Source organism: Marmota marmota, unplaced genomic scaffold, assembly GCF_001458135.2.
Source record: "Marmota marmota marmota unplaced genomic scaffold, marMar, whole genome shotgun sequence".
NCBI lineage: Eukaryota > Metazoa > Chordata > Mammalia > Rodentia > Sciuridae > Marmota > Marmota marmota.
The window spans coordinates 557481-576586 of NW_025999969.1; the positions used below are offsets into that span (position 1 = coordinate 557481).

Sequence of the window (19106 nt, forward strand, 5' to 3'; positions counted from 1 at the left end):
CAGCACAGGGGACTGAGGCAGGAGAATCACAAGTTCAAAGCCAGCCTCAGTAACCTAGTGAGACTCTAAGCAACTTAGTGAGACCCTGTCTCAATATAAAAAATAAAAAGAACTGGGGATGTTGCTCAGTGGTTAAGCACCTCTGGGTTCAATCCCTGGTACCAAAAAGTAAAAATAAAAAATAAATAAAAATTTAAAAATCTGGGGATGTATTTCAGTGGTAAAGCACTCCTGAGTTCAATCTCCAGCACTGGGAAAAAAACGATTATATATATATATATATATATATCTCCTCTCCACTGCTATTCCTTGTAGTCTACTGCCCCTTCTGTCACTGTAGATGCTTGAAGAGTAATAAGATTGCCAGGGAGGTGGCAATAGTAAGATTACCTGAAGAGCTGCTGATGGGGCTGCCAGAGGCTATCAAAGGTCCTACCCACATGTTCCCTTCGAAACCTCTGCTCTCAGAGCCAAAGCCACTGGAAGCTGCATCCTGTGGTTGCAGATGCTCCCAGCTGGATGCTGAGTCAACAGGACCAGCTGTGACTTGCTCTTTCCTTGAAGTCTCCTTCTGTTGGGACTCAGAAGTCTGCAGGAATTGGAAGTATTGAGTCAGAAATACCCTATAATGCTCTGAATTGCTCCTTTCTCATGACCTTCAAACTAAATCAATGTCCTTCATTTTCCTTTTAGGATCCCCCCGCCCCAAGATCTTTGGCTGCTCAGTTTTCAGAATCCTTCCAAATACTCCCCATCACCAGTCCTCCAAACACAAACAAAACACATCCAAAACCTGCTACATATACAACCTAGGCTCAGAGCCCTGATGCAACTAAATAAATGACCGCATCTGTTATTACTCCAGCAGTTCCTCAACTTACCACATACTACAAGGTGGGTTGTCAGAAAGGACTCAGTAATAACAATAACCAGTGTTTATTAAGTTCTGATATGTAACAGGTTCTCTTCTAAATGCACTTCACAAGTCATGAGTGAGCGTTATGCCATCAATGCAGATCAGACACATTTGTGTATTTCCACAGGGTCAGGATTTATTAACAATAACTCCACATGCTACATCACTTTCATCAGCATTAATTCATCAAATATTTACGGTTCACTTGGTAGCCTTAGGAAGGGCAATCACAGTTTCTTTTATTCATTTCAATCTTAATATCTGTAACACTCAAGTTGCATGTTATACTTCATATATATATATATATATATATATATATATATATATATACACACATATGTGTATGTATGTATCTTACTAAATAAGGTAAGAAAGGGTTAACAGTGATAAAGGGTTTCAAGAAACCTTATTAAGAGCAAAGGCAGAGAGAAGATGCAAATGCAAAAGCAAAAGAGTCACTGTAGGTGGTCTGATAAGATTATGAATCAACCTAAGAACTTACTCAGGGTGCAGAGCTATTCAGGTCACAGAAGTTATTCAAATCAAAAATGCAGCCAACAGGAATTTGGGAGGAGCAGGGATAAGGAGCTGAGTTGAAGCCCAGGACAGAGTCAGGGTTTGTGGCCTGATAAGATGACCGGTCAGTATGTGATACTCTGCCAGGTCTTAGGTGGCCCTCCTTTTATGTGCTTCAGGTGAGAGGGTTAACTCATCCATGGCCTGGTGTGTCTCATAAGCTCAGGACTGGTTCCTCTGATACGGGTTTGATATGTCCATGAATCCATGGGCTGCTAATTGAATTTGATAAGTTTGATAAGTTTGTAGTCATTTTTTATTATCATGATTCATTTGTCAGTTTGTACCTTGTGATGGTGCTGAGCAACTGGGAGTTTCAATAAATTCTGTATGTCCCATCTGGTGGTTATCTAGTTGCCCAGTAGAGTTACCAGGTCATTTTTCCATAGCACTTGTTCTCAGATTGGAGTGGCTCTTGGCAAACAGACACTTTATAAAATGGAGTCACTCAGCGCAGAGCACTACCTGAAAGCTGCTATTCCATACAACATAAAATAACTCAGAGCAGGGCATAGCTTGCTCTTACAGTGAATTAGCACATTTCATCCTTATATAACACTATGAAGTAAGAAATATAGATTCAAATACCCATATTGTCAAATGTGTTCTGGAATTTGAAATGTTTCAGATCTTAAAAAGGTAATAATTGTGCATAGACTGTGTGATCTGGATGTGGTTTGTCCCTACCAAAACTCACACTGAGGCTTGGCCCCCAGTGTAACCATGTTGAGAGATAATGGGGCCTGTAAGATGCAGCATGGATCACAAGGGATCGCTCTCATGGAATGATTAATGTAGTTCCCATGAGAACAGATTGTTATAAAGCATTGGTCCTCCTTTACTCCCTCCTTTCTTTTGCATTTACTTGCTTTTCTCCTGCTTTTGAAGCAGCATGAGACCCTCATTAGAAGCCAAATGGATACTGGTCCCATGTTCTTGGATTTCTGAAATGGAGTTAATAAACCTCTTTCTTTATAAATTATCCAGTCTCATGTGTTCTGTCACAGCAACAGAAAACGGACTAACATACACTTGCACCATTCTTTTCTAGAGAGCGTATTTTCCAAAATCTAATCTGGGCAGGGCATTTTCCCTCTGTATTCTATCAAGGTTTTCTCTTTTTTTTTGCTGTTGACATATATTGTGCTGCCAGACATGTTTGAATCTTCTACTCCTATGCCTTGTCCTGAGATGGCCATCTCCCCTAGAAACTAAGACTTGGCTCTTTGCAGAGTAGCTCATCTATCCAACTTTTGAGGGGTTCTGAAATTATTTAAGATCAGTTTACACCATTTGCCTTGCATCTATTTTCATTTACATATTTCTTTGCTTCTTTTCTTACCCTTCCTTCCAAAATGTTGCTTTAAGTTTTATTTGAATAGAAAAATCTGCAGTTCACCTTCTTTGACACATGGGTTAAGATTCTATATTTCCTTTTGGTAAGAGAAGACATGATGTAATTTAGTGATTTGATTTTTTCTGAAAGCAAAATCTGAACATGCGCTCTTAACACATAACTCCAAATCTCACAGAGCCTTTGAAACTAGAGCTCTCCCACAAAATTAATAGGTATGGTTGCTGCCTTTCTGTTCCACCCATGAGAATCAGGATCAGCACACTTTGTGCTAACAACTCTCCTTTTGTTATCAGGCAAACCCCTGAAAGGTTCTGCAAGGCAATTTATGACAATTTGAGGCAATTTGTGTCCTCTGCCATCTTGCAGGTGATGGCCTGTGATGACCTGTCTGCCGACTAGCTGCCCAACACCTTGGCCATCCATGCATAGTGCTGTCCTGTGGGTTTTGCACTTATTTTTGTTCACTTTCTTGTTCCCTAAACCATTATAAGCAGTATTTCTTCCTGTTTTCCACATTTCCCTTTGGTTCCACACTAGCCTGACATTAGAATACTTTACCTCATGACCACCTTTGCCTCCCACTCTCCCTTCCTTCAGGTCCATAGGATGTGAAGTCATAGACTGTTTCAAGCATGTTCTTTTTCTCACCTCCAATTTCTGATTCTCCCTTGAACATCCTCTCTTATTTGATCATTCGTTGGCTCTATGAATTCTCTTACCACTGTAAGGGGAAAAGGTACAGTAGAGAGACACTGGAAATTGGCAGCCCTGGGTTTTAATCTGACTCCATCACTTGATAGGGTAACCTTGGAACTAATGAAGAAATTTAAACTTATAAGGTTAAGCCACTTGTATCTGCCTAAAGTAGAGCTAATAACACAGGTTAAGTTAGGTTTAAAATATTGCTTTTGAAAAATTATTTATGGGCTGGAGGATATAGCTCAGTGATAGAGTACTGGCCTAGCATGTATAAGGTCTTGGTTCAATACCTAGTATGGGGAGAGAAAGAGAGAGAGAGAGAAGAGGGAGAGGATGAGGGAGAGGGAGAGGGAGAGAGAGAGAGAGAGAGAGAGAGAGAAATAGACCCTTAAAAAATCATTTTTGGGTTTATAGAAACCAAAAAGCTAAATATGCAATACTAGAGAGCACCTATTTTTCATGCAGGCTGAGACCTAAAGTACAAAATAGACTTTTAGGTGGGAGGCAAGAGACATAAAGAACTGCAGATTTTCTAGCTCAGCCCCCTCAGTTTTTAGATGAGAAAAATTAAGTAGGGAGAAATGAAGTGACAAGTACAGGTTGTCACAATTCAACAGAGCCTGGGGTCAGAGTCTAGTCTGTGAAGGCGTCAGCCACGGGCGAAGACTTGTCCATGGAACTTGTTTCTCAGATGCTTCTCAGGAGTCCCAGGATTATTGCTCTCCTGTTCCTGAGCAGCACAGAAGCCTGCTCCCAGCTAAGTGGCCCATCCTGTACTGGGGGTTCTTCAGCTACCCTCTGTACTCTTGGTTCCCTCGCCTGGCCAGTGGCCTCTGTATAAGACTGCCCTCCATCTGGGCTGCAGAATGGAGACCCTCACTTACCAACTCCTTCTGCATCAAATTCTATACTCCAAAATTACAGCATTATCCCAAACCTAATCTCCCAGAGTCCCAGATGAATTGGGCCAGCAGGTGGACCACACAGTGTGATATCTTGGAATAAACTGAGGAGACAGGTGCTGGTGAATGTGACTTGCACAACTGCAACAAACAGTACTGTCTCCACTGTTCACCTTTGGCTCTAAGCACTGTCTAAGCCCAGGGATTTCTCTGATGGAAACCTAGGGGCCTAATTTCCCAGTCCATGAGACCCTCTAGCTATGGATTAATGAAAAAAAAATGAGAAAAGAATAACATAATCAGATTAATCTGGCTTTGAATCTGGATTCTGAACAAAATGTTTTTAAACCTTTCTGCTCCTTTGTTTCCTTAACAATAAAATGATCTCTCAAAGCAGTCATGAGGATATGAATACTTTAAGTGCCTAACAAGTATAGGCAGATGACACAAACTCTATGACACAAACACCATGGGACAAGTAGTTAATTTCTCTGTTATGGGGCTGGGGATGCAGCTGAGTGGTAGAGCACTTGTCTAGCATGTATGAGACCCTGGATTCCCAGGGTTGGACTGCAAAAAAATAAAGTTAAATTTAAAAATTCTCTGATATGGTATCAGGACTCCCATGAGTTTCCCAATCACCTTTTTGTATCTGCCTAAAGCATTGGTGTCCCCTCTCCCCATGTGAACTGAAGGTACAAGTATTCAAAAAATATTTCTATTGCCTACTATTATATGCCATATGTTAGAGGTCTGAAGATGATGTTTCCTGCCCTCCAAAAGGTTACAAAGCTGAACCTTTTGGAGGGAGATGTACATATAGAGATGTTTTCAATTTAAGGGTCATGATAGAGTACAGGAGTATGTTTGCATCTGTGTGTGTTTATGTGTGAGCATGTGCACACATGTGACTGTGAAAGAAAGCCTTCATAGAATGGGTGCTTAAGTCAAGCTGAATCTTTCTTTACAAATTTATTAATAAGTCAGGAGAACAATGGTGGTATATTTTAAGATTGAGGAAAATATAAAGAAGTAAAATCATGACTGGCCCTGTGGCTCATGCCAGCAACTCAGGAGGTTGAGACAGGAGAATTGTAAGTTCAAGATCAACCTGGGCAACTTAATGAGACCCTGTCTCAAAATAAAAGATAGGACTGGGGATGTAGTGGGTTCCAACGCCAGTAACCACCCCCTCCCCTGCCCAAATCACATACTACATGATTGGGTTCTGAATAGTTTGTGATGTTTCTTCATGTGTGGTCCAAGGCCCAACTATATTAGAATCATCTACAGATCTAGTTTAAAATGTAAATTCCAAAGAACTACTGCCTGCAATTCTGACTTGGGGCTAGGATTCTGATTTAGGGCCAGAAGAGTGGGGCTAGGGCACTTGTGGGAATTCTGATACACATGAAAGATAAGGACAACTCTAATTAGAATGTACAATCCAAGGCAAAAAAAAATGATAAGAGATAGGTGGGAATTATCAGAAAGTGACTTTTATACCAGGCTAAGGAGCTAGATTTCATCCTGTTAGGTCTATGGTTCTCCAAATGTGGTCCCAAGACAGGCAGCAGGAGCATGACCTGGAAGCTTGATGGAAATGCAAATTCTCGAGTCCAGTAATCATAATATATCTGCTATAGACAATGGGAGCCAGTGAAAATTTTCAAGTATAAGAAAAACATAGTCAGATTTGTATTTCAAGTAAACTACACAGGCTGCATGCACTGTGAATGGTAATCTAGAAAATGCCAAACTAGAAGCGAGACCACAAAAGAGGTGACTAGATTTGGACAGTGCACCATAGTTGCCAGTGAGATTTTTCACCTTGGTTTTCTACCCTCCAAGGAGGATTAACAATGCTCCAAATAAGGGGCACCTAGAGGATGGGCAACCTAAGACTGAAAGAAATATTTTTGAGGTGACTTGGGGATAGCTATGGCAGAGCTGCTACAAGGTATAGGGACTGCCAAGGAAAACAAAGGTTTCTAGAAACAACTCACACTTGATGGTATCCTCCAACAAATCCAGACCTGTTCCTTAAGGTTTTGGAACCCAGTCCAGTCATGCCCTTAACATAGACTCAAACCATCTCTGTCTTCCCTTAGCCCCTCCCTGCAGGTCCAAGTGCTCCCATGCCCAGACTCTACCTTTCCTGGAATACCCCGACTCTGACTCTTTACACTGAAGGTAACCCTCATCCAGAACCAATTATGTGTGCTGGGCCAACACACTCCCTGCCTGGTTTTACAAAACTGATAGAAGATGACACTTGCCCTCATGTCAGAGGATAGCAAGTTCTGAAGCCTATTCAAACAGACCCTGCTGTCAAACCCGGAGGCTGGGGCCCTGCCTCTGAGTTGAACACTATACCTCACCTGGGCTCCTAAACCCAGTGTCTGTGCTCTTGGCCCTGCCGAATATGCCTCATGTTGGTATCCTGAAGCCTTAAGAATTCTATTGTTCAACCTGCCCATTAATGATCCACCAGAGAGCCAGCCAACGGGACCACAGATGCCAATCCTAAGAATTCTGAAAAGGAGTCTCAAGTGGCTACTCACTGTATAAACTGAACATTCCATGGAGAGAGGCCAGAAATTATCCTGCCAGTCAGAACAGGCAATGAGAAGAAAGGATGTGGTAACCACTCTATTAACATTTGGGATTTTAAGAAGTGTTAAATTCCTAGGATCCCAAGTTGCCGGACTCATCATTTGTTTTCAACTGTGGCCAATTTTACCCCCTAGGGGAACTTTGGCAATATCTAGAGATATTATTAAGGGATATGATTAGGGTGGGGGGATGTGACTGGCATCTGGTAGGTCAGAGACACTGCTAAACATTTACAATGCATAGAACAGCCCTTTGGATAAAGAATTGTCCAGCTCAACATGTCAGCAGTACTGTGTTGAGAACTCTGCTCTAGGTAACCCCAAGCTCACGGTATCCTAATTGGTTCCAGAATTGCCCAGGGAGGCAGTTACAGCCCAGATTCACAGCTTCTGTTTCTAGACGTCCTAGCTGAGGAACCAAGAATCTGAGAGATATATAAACCCCAGGTGGAAGTCCCCGTGGTGCCCAGAAAAAGAAGAGAATGTGGAGGAAGTCCCTGACCCCCCCCCCTGCAACCACACTCTGAACCCACCAAGAGCTTTGGAGCTACCACAAAAACCCATAGTTTGCCTTAGGAGAGATATGGACCAAGAGTGAAATGTGGAGTCCTAGAAACTCCCCAAGATATTCCAGAGAATTCAGGGGTCAATTTCTCCTTATAGCCTTAGAAAATGATTCCCCAATTACTAAAGCTCTGTGTAAATAGGGCTGACCCACTTCCCCCCCTTCTGTGAACCCACTGGTAAAAAGGAGGCAGATTCACCCAGTAGAGCCTGTTCAGATCATGGTATAAAAGAACTCTGTCCTGGGATGAACTCCAAAGTCCTGGGATGAACTCCAAATAAGAGCTAGTCTAAGCAAGCATGCCTCCTAAGCAAGCATTCCAAAGTGCTTCCTTATTTGTTGGAGAGTAACGTGTTCTGTGGGTACCCTGCCCACCCTAAGGATTCTAAAGTAGAAGCTACCTGATGTTCATGCAAAAAAAAAAAAATCCTATGTGATTTTTAATTTTTTAAATTTTATTGTGATAAGAATACTTAATATGAGATCTATCCTCTGGACAATACAGTATTGTCAACAATAGGGACAGTGAACTCTAGAACTACAATGAGCATGGGAGTACATATATCTCTTTGAGATCCTGATTTCATTTATATATATATATATATATATATATATATATATATATATCCAGAAATGAAGTGATTACTGTGATTGCTAGATCACAGTAATTTGAATGAAGTGATTGCTAGATCAAGTAATTTGATTTTTAATTTTCTGAGCAACTGCCATACTATTTTGCTGAGTGGTTGCACCATTTTATATTTCCACTAACAGTGTACAAGAATTCTAATTTCTTCACATTCTCTATGATCTTTCTTTGTTTTGTGTTGATGATAGCCACCTGAACAGATGTGAGGTAATATCTCATTGTAGTATTAATTTGCACTTCCCTGATGATTAGTTGATGCTGAGAAACATTTTCTATATCTATATATGTCTTTTCTTGGAGAAATGCCTGTTCAATTCCTTTGCCCATTCTAAAATTGGGCTATTTGAGGGCTTTTTGCTATTGATTTATAGGAGTTCCTTATATATACTGGATATTAATTCCTTATCAGATATACAATTTGCAAATATTTTCTCCCATTCTGCAGGTTGCCTTGCCTTCTGTCAATGGTTTCCTTTGAAAAACTATTTGATTCTTATAGCTTGTTATAAGCCATAGTATTGTAAAATCTGCAACTTAGGTGATTTTAAGCCCTGTCATTTTTTGTTTTACTTGAAAGTAATCTCTAATTCATCATTTGTTTTGGTGTTTGTTTTTTTTTTTTTTTTTTTTTTTTTTTTTTGATGATGATAGTTAGTTATGGGTGTCCAATTATTTTGGTTAATGACAAAATGTTTATTTTCCTCAAACTTACTGTCTTCTAAAATGTGGTCAGAAAACACAGAGCCAAATTGCATTTTCTCCATTTAATTGGTTCTATTTCCTTTTTCTACACACACTTACCCAATATTTGTAGTGTATGATTATTTGGAAGATTAAATACAATAAATTAGGTAAGACACTTATCACAATGCCTGGCATATAGATAAGTGTTCAGTGTGTCAGCTGTCACCAGCAACAGGGATACCACCTGAGGTTTCCAGAGCTGAAATCAGGTAGGGTATAAGACCTGGCCTTGCTGCTTTATTTCTCCTGCCGCCATCATCTTCATTTCCTGTCTGCTGAATCTATTGTTGAGTGCAACGTATAGATCTAGGTCACTCCAGCTTTCCAGCCAATCTCAACAAGGATCGGAAGCTTGAGGCCAGCCTCAGCAATTTAGCAAGACCCTCAGCAACCTATCTCAAAATAAAAAATAAAATAAAAAGGACTGGGGAAAGTAGCTCAGTGGTAAAGTGTCTCTGGGTAAATCCTCAGTATAAAAAAGAAAGCAAGATATACATCAACTATCTTCAGGCCCCTCTCAGAGGACTTAAAGTTTACCCTCCTTTCATGCACCCAAGGTCTGGCAGCCCAGCCTAACTGTGGACACCTCCTGCATTTCTCCCTTGGAAGTCCTTCAACTCTGTGCTCAATTTCTGCCTGATTGTCCAGTCATAATCAGCCCCTTCTCTTGAAGTGAAGAACCACCCTGAATGCTAGCCAATTTTCCCAAGGGATTTGGTCCCCCAAATCTCTGCCTTGTATTCTAGTCCCCAAACCCAAGTTCTTAGGGTCTTGTTTGCTGCTGTCTCGGTCTTAAGAACTCATTTGCTTTCACCTACTTCCTGGGTTGGCCACTGACATACCTGGCCTTCCAGATCTGTCCCAAGCCCACGTGTGAGTAGCCTTAAAGGTACACTGTGTGTAGGGCTGCCTGGCTTCCCAGCTTAGGAAAGCATCTACAGTCTGGCTGGCTGCCCCTGCTGCCCCTGTTGCCAGTTCCTTATGCTGCCAAATCCTAACTTGCCTCCTGAGTGAACCCTTTCAAGTCACGAAGGAGCCCTATGACTTGAACAGGTTTTCCAACAACTCCCCTTTGTCCTTCTCTCCCTCCCTTTTGCTCTGTTCACCTCACTAGCTAGGTTTATTCTCTTCCTTCTCTTCTTCCTTTCCCTTCAACCCCTGCCTGAGACTGGCCAAGTTCCCAAAGAAGGGGAGAAATTACTTACAGAGGCTGTACAGTGGAGGGACTGAAGAGATGGCAAACCTCAAATGGAACACATTGCTGTCCTCTCCTGTACTATCCTACTTTGGGCCTCTAAGTCATTCCTGCCTTTCTCAGCACTTTCTATTTAGGGCTATCATGATCTTCCATTCTGAACAAAGTTTCTTTTGTATTCTAGGTCTGACCCTTCTCCCTTTTGCCAGGAAAAAATATTTCAAGTCTTTCTGAAAGTATAACTAAGATATATAATATAAAAATGCTCCAATTCAGTCATTTGGTCTGATTATTTTTTAATAGAGATGTGACATAAGATATACTATTGACACATGCCAATAACACTGACATTAGATGATATTAGTAGTTATGATAACACATAACATTATGGACAACAAAAAGATATTAAAATAGCTTTGCTGTCTTATTTTTATGACTTCTGTTCTCATGTGATCAATGCACAGCATGAACACTGCATGGAGAATCTTGGTTTGGCAAGAATGAATAAGAAAGGCTGGAAAGAGGAACTCTAACTAGAGGACGTTGAAAAAATATAGACAATCAAAGATGAGAGCAGGAAACACGCTTTACAATTTGGTAACTGGAATAATCCCTAATGCCTTCAAAGGCGCTAAGAAACTTTGCTATTCATAACCAGATCACTGAACATTGCCACCTTTACAAATCTACAGAGTCCCTGGTCCTGGAAGAATATAAGTTTTATTTCCCACACCCACACTTCTCATTAAGACAAATTATTTTGTTGTGGATTCCACTGCAGAGCTGCCAAATACTGTCCCCCCAGTCTTGTCCCAGCTGTCGGCCCACCTGGAGCCCAGAAAGCATACCTGGGCAGGGGCAGAGAAAGACACTCTTTCTTTTTGCAGGGGCAGAGAAGAACAGCCAGACTGTTCCTCTGTACGTGGAGGGCATTCAAAACTGTTAACTATTCCTTCCATCATGTTGGTTTTCTGATTACCTTTTGGCAACAGATAGAAAGACATGTCACTGATGGGTAACACAACCTTTCTCTATTCCTCCTGCAAAGGGATCTACCAAACTGTCCCATTTCCCCACCTCTCCAATTCCATCTTTTCATTGATTTCTGATGCTCTGTCCACCACTTCCCCCTCTCCTCATGATGTGGTGTCAATGAGAAGAGCTGCCACTGATTTTTAAACATGCCCTCAAGAATCAATTAAAACACAAACATGGAGAGAGGGTGGGGATCTATCTAAGGTAAAAGGAGTATATACTTTACTTCCATGAGGGGATATTTGTTCCAAATCTGGGCATGTTCCTTAAACATTATGGAAAGAGATGAAGATCTAAAGAAAAAGGCAGAGAAAAAGACTACACAAAGATGGTAATGGAGCAAAGATCCTGCTCAGGAAATGTCCAGATGGCTCTTTGGTCATGGTCAAGAGCCAATATCTGCATAGGCCTGACTTTGTGATTAGGTGTTCTTGACCACGACGTGCACAGACAAGATGAACTGGGTTTAAAAGAGCTGGCTGCAACATTAAGCTAAAAAGGTGGCCAAAAAGCACACAACATAGACATAAGTTTTTCAAATCAAGAGCGTGACAGCTCTAAGACTTTAAGGGTCAGCTTCCACACTGGAAAGAAAGAGTGTGCACTCGGAATCCCTTTATTTATAGGGAAATTAACAAAGGAGTTTCTATGGAATGTTCTTTATCAAATAAGGCAAGAGGTGGGCTGACCTAGCCCCAGTGGGTAATGCCCAGGTCCAGAGCTCTGAGAAAGCAGTCTTCTTTGCCAAGTGAAGGTGGAGGCCACCTGTTTCACACAGCCCAGACAGTGTGCAATGACAGACTAACACCCACTTGGCTCAAGGCTGAGAGAGGATGCTTAATACAGCTCATGCGTGGCTCCCCACAGGGCATAGGATATATACTCAATGCTATCATTTAATGCTCCTGATGCTGGAAATAACCCACAAGATATCTGAGACCCTAAATCTGAAAAGAGCAAGTAAACACATAGCACCAAGGTTAACACTAAAATAAGGTGAGTACCTATTCAAAACACTGACCATGTTTCCCATATCTACCTAGTAAGTGCAGTCTTTTATTGCTCTTATGCTCTGGATCCAAATCAGTTCTTATCTTCAGTAGACAAAGTCCCTGGGAGTTAGGAAGAGGAATACATTAAAGCAGATTTCTAAGTGAGCTGGACTACAAGTTTTATGGCAGTGCTAAGTGGTGCTACTGCTAGGCAGAACCCAGAGGCTTGTGATGCCTACATTAAAGGATTCATTGAAGTGCACTAAGTGGCCATTGCCCTACGGCCACGTTTGCATACAGATTTGGACAGACTTTGCATGAGGAGGAAACAGTGGAAATGAGAGTTGAGTACTCCCAACTCATCTTACCACATTAACTTTCACCACTTGCCTACCAGAGAAGGCCATCCTCACCAACCTTGCCAAGAAGGGCTTTGACCTTTGAGAGTCTTGACACTGAAAGGAGGACTCCCCTACTTCTCCCCACTAATTTCTGTCTCTGCAGAGAAGCTCCAGCCCTGGAAACCAAAGCCCTCTCTCTAACAGGGTCTCTGATCACTACAGGAAGAGATGACTCTCACAATAAATTGCTCAGGCCCAGCATGGGGTGGGTTTGTCTCCCTTCCAGGCTATATTTAATCAGAAGGCCTTCCATCCAGCCATCAGCCACAGCATCCCCACTCCTGTCAATATTTCTTCAGGGCCTGGGGTTGTGGCTCAGCGGTAGAGCGCTCGCCTAGCACGTGCGAGACCCTGGGTTCAATCCTCTGCACCAAATAAAAATAAATAAAATAAAGGTTAAAAAAAATTATTTCTTCACCCTGTCTGCCATCCTGGAAGTCATGGGAATTGGTGCTGCCATCATTTCCATAGCTTCTAACAGGGAACAAATATCCTCTGTCCTATAAACCCAACACCACACTGGCCTAGAATGGATTTTGTACAAGTTAGACAGTTTTCCTATGGGGTAAAAAAGGCATGGAGAACAATGATGTGAAAATATTTTTTTCAGGAAACATTGTCCTCCAGTCCTGTTTTTTCTGTAATGCTCCAGAAAAGTGGTCTGTATGTCAATTAAAATCTGAATTGTCCCTAGACACAGTGGGTAAGGAAAGACAGTCCGGTATCTAGAACTATGGCTGTCGAATAAACTAGTAAATGCTGGGCACGTGCCAAATCTTTTTTGCACTGACAATCCTGGATGGGAATTTCTTTATCAGGGTGCACACCCCCAGCTGCTGACATCATTCTTGTGGGTGGATTTGTTAAAGCAGAAGGTATAAATGACAACTCAAAAAAATGACCAAGGAGTTACAGTCCATATTGGTGCATAGCTGGATCCAAGTGGCAAGACCTGCCTGGTAAAAAATGTCAGAGGTTCTTTGCTGATGACAAATAAAGAGGAGATAAGCTATGACATAAGTGGGGCATAAATGGGAGTGGGGCTCAGATTTAAAGAAGAATAAAAAGGGCAGGGGAAGCTGCCTGGACAAGCTCCATTGCTTGCTGCACTGCTGCAGATATGGTGTAATGCCAGATTCGTGGGACCTTCCAGAGGCCGAATTTGATGCAATCACACAAAAGTCTTTATTGCAAGCTTGAGCCTGGACTCACAACCGTTTCCGACGCATCGGTCCCAGGGAGTGAGTCCCGGTCCTTTGTTCAATGAGATTTTATAGGTTTTGGGGGGATACTCTATGCGTCACAACATCACACAGCAAATCATTCCATACCACGGGAAAATCAAACAACAACTCTTTAACATTGATTAGCACATTCACTGGTGGGAACAAGTTGGGTAAGGGTGATTGGTTAGTACAAGAGGGGGATTCCTTTGAACTGATTGGTTTAAGCCATGGAGGTGTACTTGCTAAACTACATGGTTTCCCAACATGTTATCAACCACCATAAACTACTGGGGGGTCATCTGGCATCCCCAGTATTTTCCCTGTCTCATGCTGATTGGTGGTTGCTAGGGGGGTTGCTATGGGTCTTCACCTAGCCTGAGTCAGGGACACCTGGCGCCACAGATCTCTCCTGTTATTTGCAGACAAACAACTCAGCAGGGTGGGTATGTGCCTAGGAGTGCTCTGTGGGTTTTTCCAAGGACAAGGGTCATGCCCCCTTCTTTAGGACAGGCTTTGATTTAGAAGCTGCTGTTATTTACTTATTTTCAAAAATGGAGTCACATCAGTTTCTCAATGTGACAGACTTTCATCAATCAGAATTTTGTTGGTATCAACAAACTCACTGTCTCAACTGAAAATCTGTGGCTCCCAGACATTTCCTCAAGGAACTGTGCATATCTGGGCTGGGAAAAAACAGTGTGAAGCCCCAACTACAAAGCACAGCCTAGGATTTGTGCAAGACAGAGTACAACAAAAATATTCAGGCAGGGGAACTGTCTTCACCCATTGACTTCACAAAACACTATGAGGAGGAGTGGTGATAGGAGTGACATGAGAGAAATATCCAGAAGAGTACAGAAAAAAAAAAAAAAAGAAAAAAAAAGATCTGGAAAGGGAGGGATAGCAAAGCTAAGTGAGGCACTTGGAGCCACCACTTCTGCTTCTCTTTCCTAAACAGCATGAATGTGGATCAGACACCTTCAGGTCTTACCATCTATATCAATGATGAAAGTCAAATAAAGTATAGTGAGCCAAAATGGACAACCAGCATCTGCAACCTGGACATGTTCTTGTGAAGAACAGAACTCTACCTCCGCTTCAGATCTTTCTTCTACATGGGTAAGGGTGATACATTTTGTAACTATATGAGATTCAGGGGAAGATACTTTGAGGAAGGTATTGTTAGGGGAGGTTTTAGACCAGAATTTCTGAACTATGGCTACTACAGTATTTAAAAAATATATTTTTATTGTTGTAGATGGACACAATACATTTATTTATTTATTTATTTATTTATTTGTTTGTTTGTTTATTTAAGTGGTGCTGAGAATTGAACCCAGTGCCTCACATGTACTAGGCAAGTGCTCTATCTCAGAGCCACAACCCCAGCCCTACAGCAACTCTTTAATATCCATAATTGCACCTCAGAGATTCCAATTTAACTCTTCCAGATGGAATCTTATGGTTTGGATCTAAAATGTATCCCAAAGGCCAGGTGCTAAAGACTTTGTTGCCAGCCTATGTATAGTAGCAGATGGTACAACATTTAGGAGGTGGGGCCTAGTTAGAGGAAGTAAGTCATTAGGGGCATGCCTTTGGCTCCTGTACATTCTCTCTCTCTCTCTCTCCCTCTCTCTCTCTCTCTCTCTCTCTCTCTCTCTCCACAACCCCCCCCTCCCTCTTTACTGGCCATGATGAGGTAAGCAGTTTTTCTCTACCATGTATTCCCCACCATGATGTTCTGCCTCATCACAAGCCCACAGCAATGAGGTCTATGGATTGAAACCTCTGAACTAGATGGACTGAAAACTCTGAAACAATGAGCCAAAATAAGTCTTTCCCCTTTAAGGTGATTTTCTCAGGCGTTTTGTCACAGCAATGCAAAACTGACTAACACACAATGTACCGCCAGAGGAATGAGAACTTATGCTCCATTTGTGTACAATGTGGCAAAATGCATTCTACTGTCATGTATAACTAATTAGAATAAATTTTTAAAAAGAAGAGTATAGAATAAAAAGCAATTTTCTCCTAAAACAAAAACAAAAACAAGAACTGACTAATACATAGAGTCTAGGCTTCCTTAGTTTTTATGTCTCCCCAGGAGATGCTGATGTGTGGAAAGGTTAAGAAGTCTATTTTACATCTTAGCCCTTTTGCCAAATGAGACTCATTTTGCCCTTGAGCTGCTAAATATCTATAATTTTTAGATCAAATCTTTTAACTTTAATAGCTAACAGATTTAAACCAGCAAGTTACTGTAGCTGAATGCCACCAGGTATCATGTGACAGATTTAGATAAACTAATCATCATAATGGGCTATGCATGTAATTATAAAAATGTTGAGCTATTCAAGTTTGATTCCACTAAAACAACATCATACACCTGGAGAATTGAGAAGGAAAATAGAAATGACTCCAAAAACTCTTGACTCATGTTTGAGTCATACGGAATATTCTCATAATGATCTTGACTCACTCTGATTTTCAACAACAATAAAAAAAAAATCAATGCTTCAGTGCACATATGTGAATTGCTACTCTTATTGCCCACTTCAGAGAAAACCAGAGTGCCCTGCTTTAAAAGGACTAAATGGAAAATTTGTTGAGACAGCTGGTGGGGGAAGAATTGAATTTTGTTGGCAGGAAGCTTAGGAACACCTCTGGACTGAGGTGACCACCTTCCTTTACAGTGGATAGTACACTTCTGGGCATGGACAAACACTGTTTGGACCCAGGGAGAATGGGAGCTCCTGAGCAGCAATGCCACTTCAGAGATGTCTGTTGGCAGCAACTTGTATGACAAGATCATGTTCCCAGCTTGACCTCTGATCCCAGTTACTCTGTCCTCCCCACAGGGCTGAATACACTTTTTAGATGTAAAAAGAAGCTCCAGAGGGTGAAGCACCTGTCCCCTACCCTACCCTCTACCTAACTGTCCTGAAGCAGGATCCCCAGGGTCTCCTGGACTCCAATACACTCTAGCAGAGGGGAGGAACAGCTGCCCTGCTATAAACACTTCTACTCAGCAAGAAGCAATCAACTATGTGATAGCCCCAGGGACCCTATTTGCCCTTAAAATTCTAGAATCATTGTGTATTATCTAATGAAAATTAGACAATAAATTGGAGGTATTTATATGGAAGGGCACAATTAAACACACATGCATTACCTAAAGAGATTGTCACATACCCAGCCTACACTGGCAAAGATTAGATAGATAGTCCAATATACAAGTTGAGCCCCTTGGCATTAATTTATATGCCACATTCTCCATTCTCTCACCAGGTGGCCATCAGATGCAGACCCAAGCTCTATGTGACAAACCTCCTGGTGTCCAGCGGCTTTCTGGTGGCCATTGATGCCCTCAGTTTCTACCTGCCAAGAGAAAACCAGAATCATGCCCCAGTCAAAATGATCCTTCTGCTGGGCCACAATAGTCTCCCTGCTCATGATGACGAATGGCTTACTCCCCCATCAGTGGCTTGCCCCTAATCAGTATGGCCCCTCCCACTTTGCAGAGAAGCAAAGGCAACAGGGGACAGGGAGGGGCCAGCAGACAGCCACTGCTCCACTTAAGGCTGGGGAGGGACTTCTAAGGAAACACTGCACTTGAGAAAGAGGCTTAAAGAAAGTTTAGAAGTGAATCTGCCCAGGTTTAGTAGGATTTTCTTTGCCCTCAGATGTCTACTTCGCCTGTGTCTGGTGGCCAGCCTGCTGGAGACCATCTTCATCACCTACTTTCTTTACCTGCCCTTCACCCAGCCCCCACCCATGACTGGGTAGCTCCACTCCCTGCAGAGGCACTGCACCAGCCCAAGGAGGTGCTGCCCCCTGGGCCCCAGAAGGGGAAAAAGGGCCTAGATCTCTGGCCCATTCACCTGCCTGCTGAGGAAGCCAGCACTGCCCACTTTCTCTTCTTATTCCTCCACTTCTATGCTCCTGCCACCTCCTCTGATTTTGTTCCCGCCCAGGTGACCTTTTCACTCCATGGCTGAGTCTCTGCCCTCCCCACAGGGCTGAAGAAACCAGTAGACTTGGTGGGGAAGGTGTCAGGTACCAGAAAGGCAGAGCCTAATGGGTGCCCTGAATCAGCAAGAGCCCAGCAGGAACTGAAGGCCCAGAAGCAGTTCTGATGGAGTGTGGGTAGAGTTAAGCCACCTGGTGGACATCCTGCTGTTCTATCCCTACCTGCCCTTCATGGCCTCCTCCATCATCATGGTCAATGTCCTCTAGAGTACCTGGGCAGACATCCACAGTTTGAACTTTCTCCTGGTCTTAATACCAGCCAGATATATGCTACTGTCCTAACCCTAGCCACTTATCCCCAGAGACTTCAATGTCCCTTTTTGTATTCCAAAAACTGCAATCCAGAACTACTAACCAGTTCAGAACAGCCCTGGACAATTTTCTGTCTTCTCATATGACAAGCAAGGTACTTTGTTCCACACACTTTTTGTGTTCCTGAGCTACATCTAACTTCTAACTCTTCATTGATGAAAGTCCAGATCAGCGGCGTCTTTCCTTGATTGATCACCCCAATAAGCAATTTCCAGGAAACACTGGCTCCTTAATATAGTTGCTATAATTCCATGAACACTGGGATGGAGAGAGTTCTCCTTAAAACCTTTGATACATCACTCTAAACAGGTGTGATCTGATTTGTTTTTAAGTGTTTCAAGCACTGTCAGAATTTTTTTTAAATGTCAAGTATCATTTGCAAGATATTATTTAATTTGCAATAAAATATTTACAAATGCAAAAATATTCCTTTCATCAACCATTTGTTTTTCACTTTATCTCTCTCGTTCCTGAAATCATTCTTTGAAATAAATAATTTACAGTGTCATGTTTTTATTCTGACAAGTTCCTCTGATTTTACAACATCAAACACAGTGGACCAGGGCTGAGGACTGAGCAGTGGCAGAGCACTTGCCTAGCATGTGTGAGGCACTGGGTTGGATCCTTAGCACCACATAAAAATGAAACAAATAAAATAAAGGCATGCTGTCCATCTAGAACTACAAAAAAATAAAAATAAAAAAACACAGTGGACCTTCTGAATATGTATGCTTAAAAAGAACCAAGAAGGATCCCAACCCGAAGAGTTCAGGTTCAGCCATTCAGCCACATGATGGAAGTAAGAGTGTAGATTTATGTCAAGGCCATGGAATCAGGTCCAGAATATAGTAACACAATAATATGCTTACATGATTTCTGTAAAACAAAAAATC

At 42.0% G+C, this 19106-nt stretch overlaps 1 pseudogene; it reads left to right on the forward strand.

The window, feature by feature from the left end:
• Nucleotides 1–1549: 1549 nt before the first annotated feature.
• Nucleotides 1550–17870, forward strand: LOC107154263 (annotated as a pseudogene).
• The last annotated feature ends 1236 nt before the right edge of the window (nucleotides 17871–19106 follow it).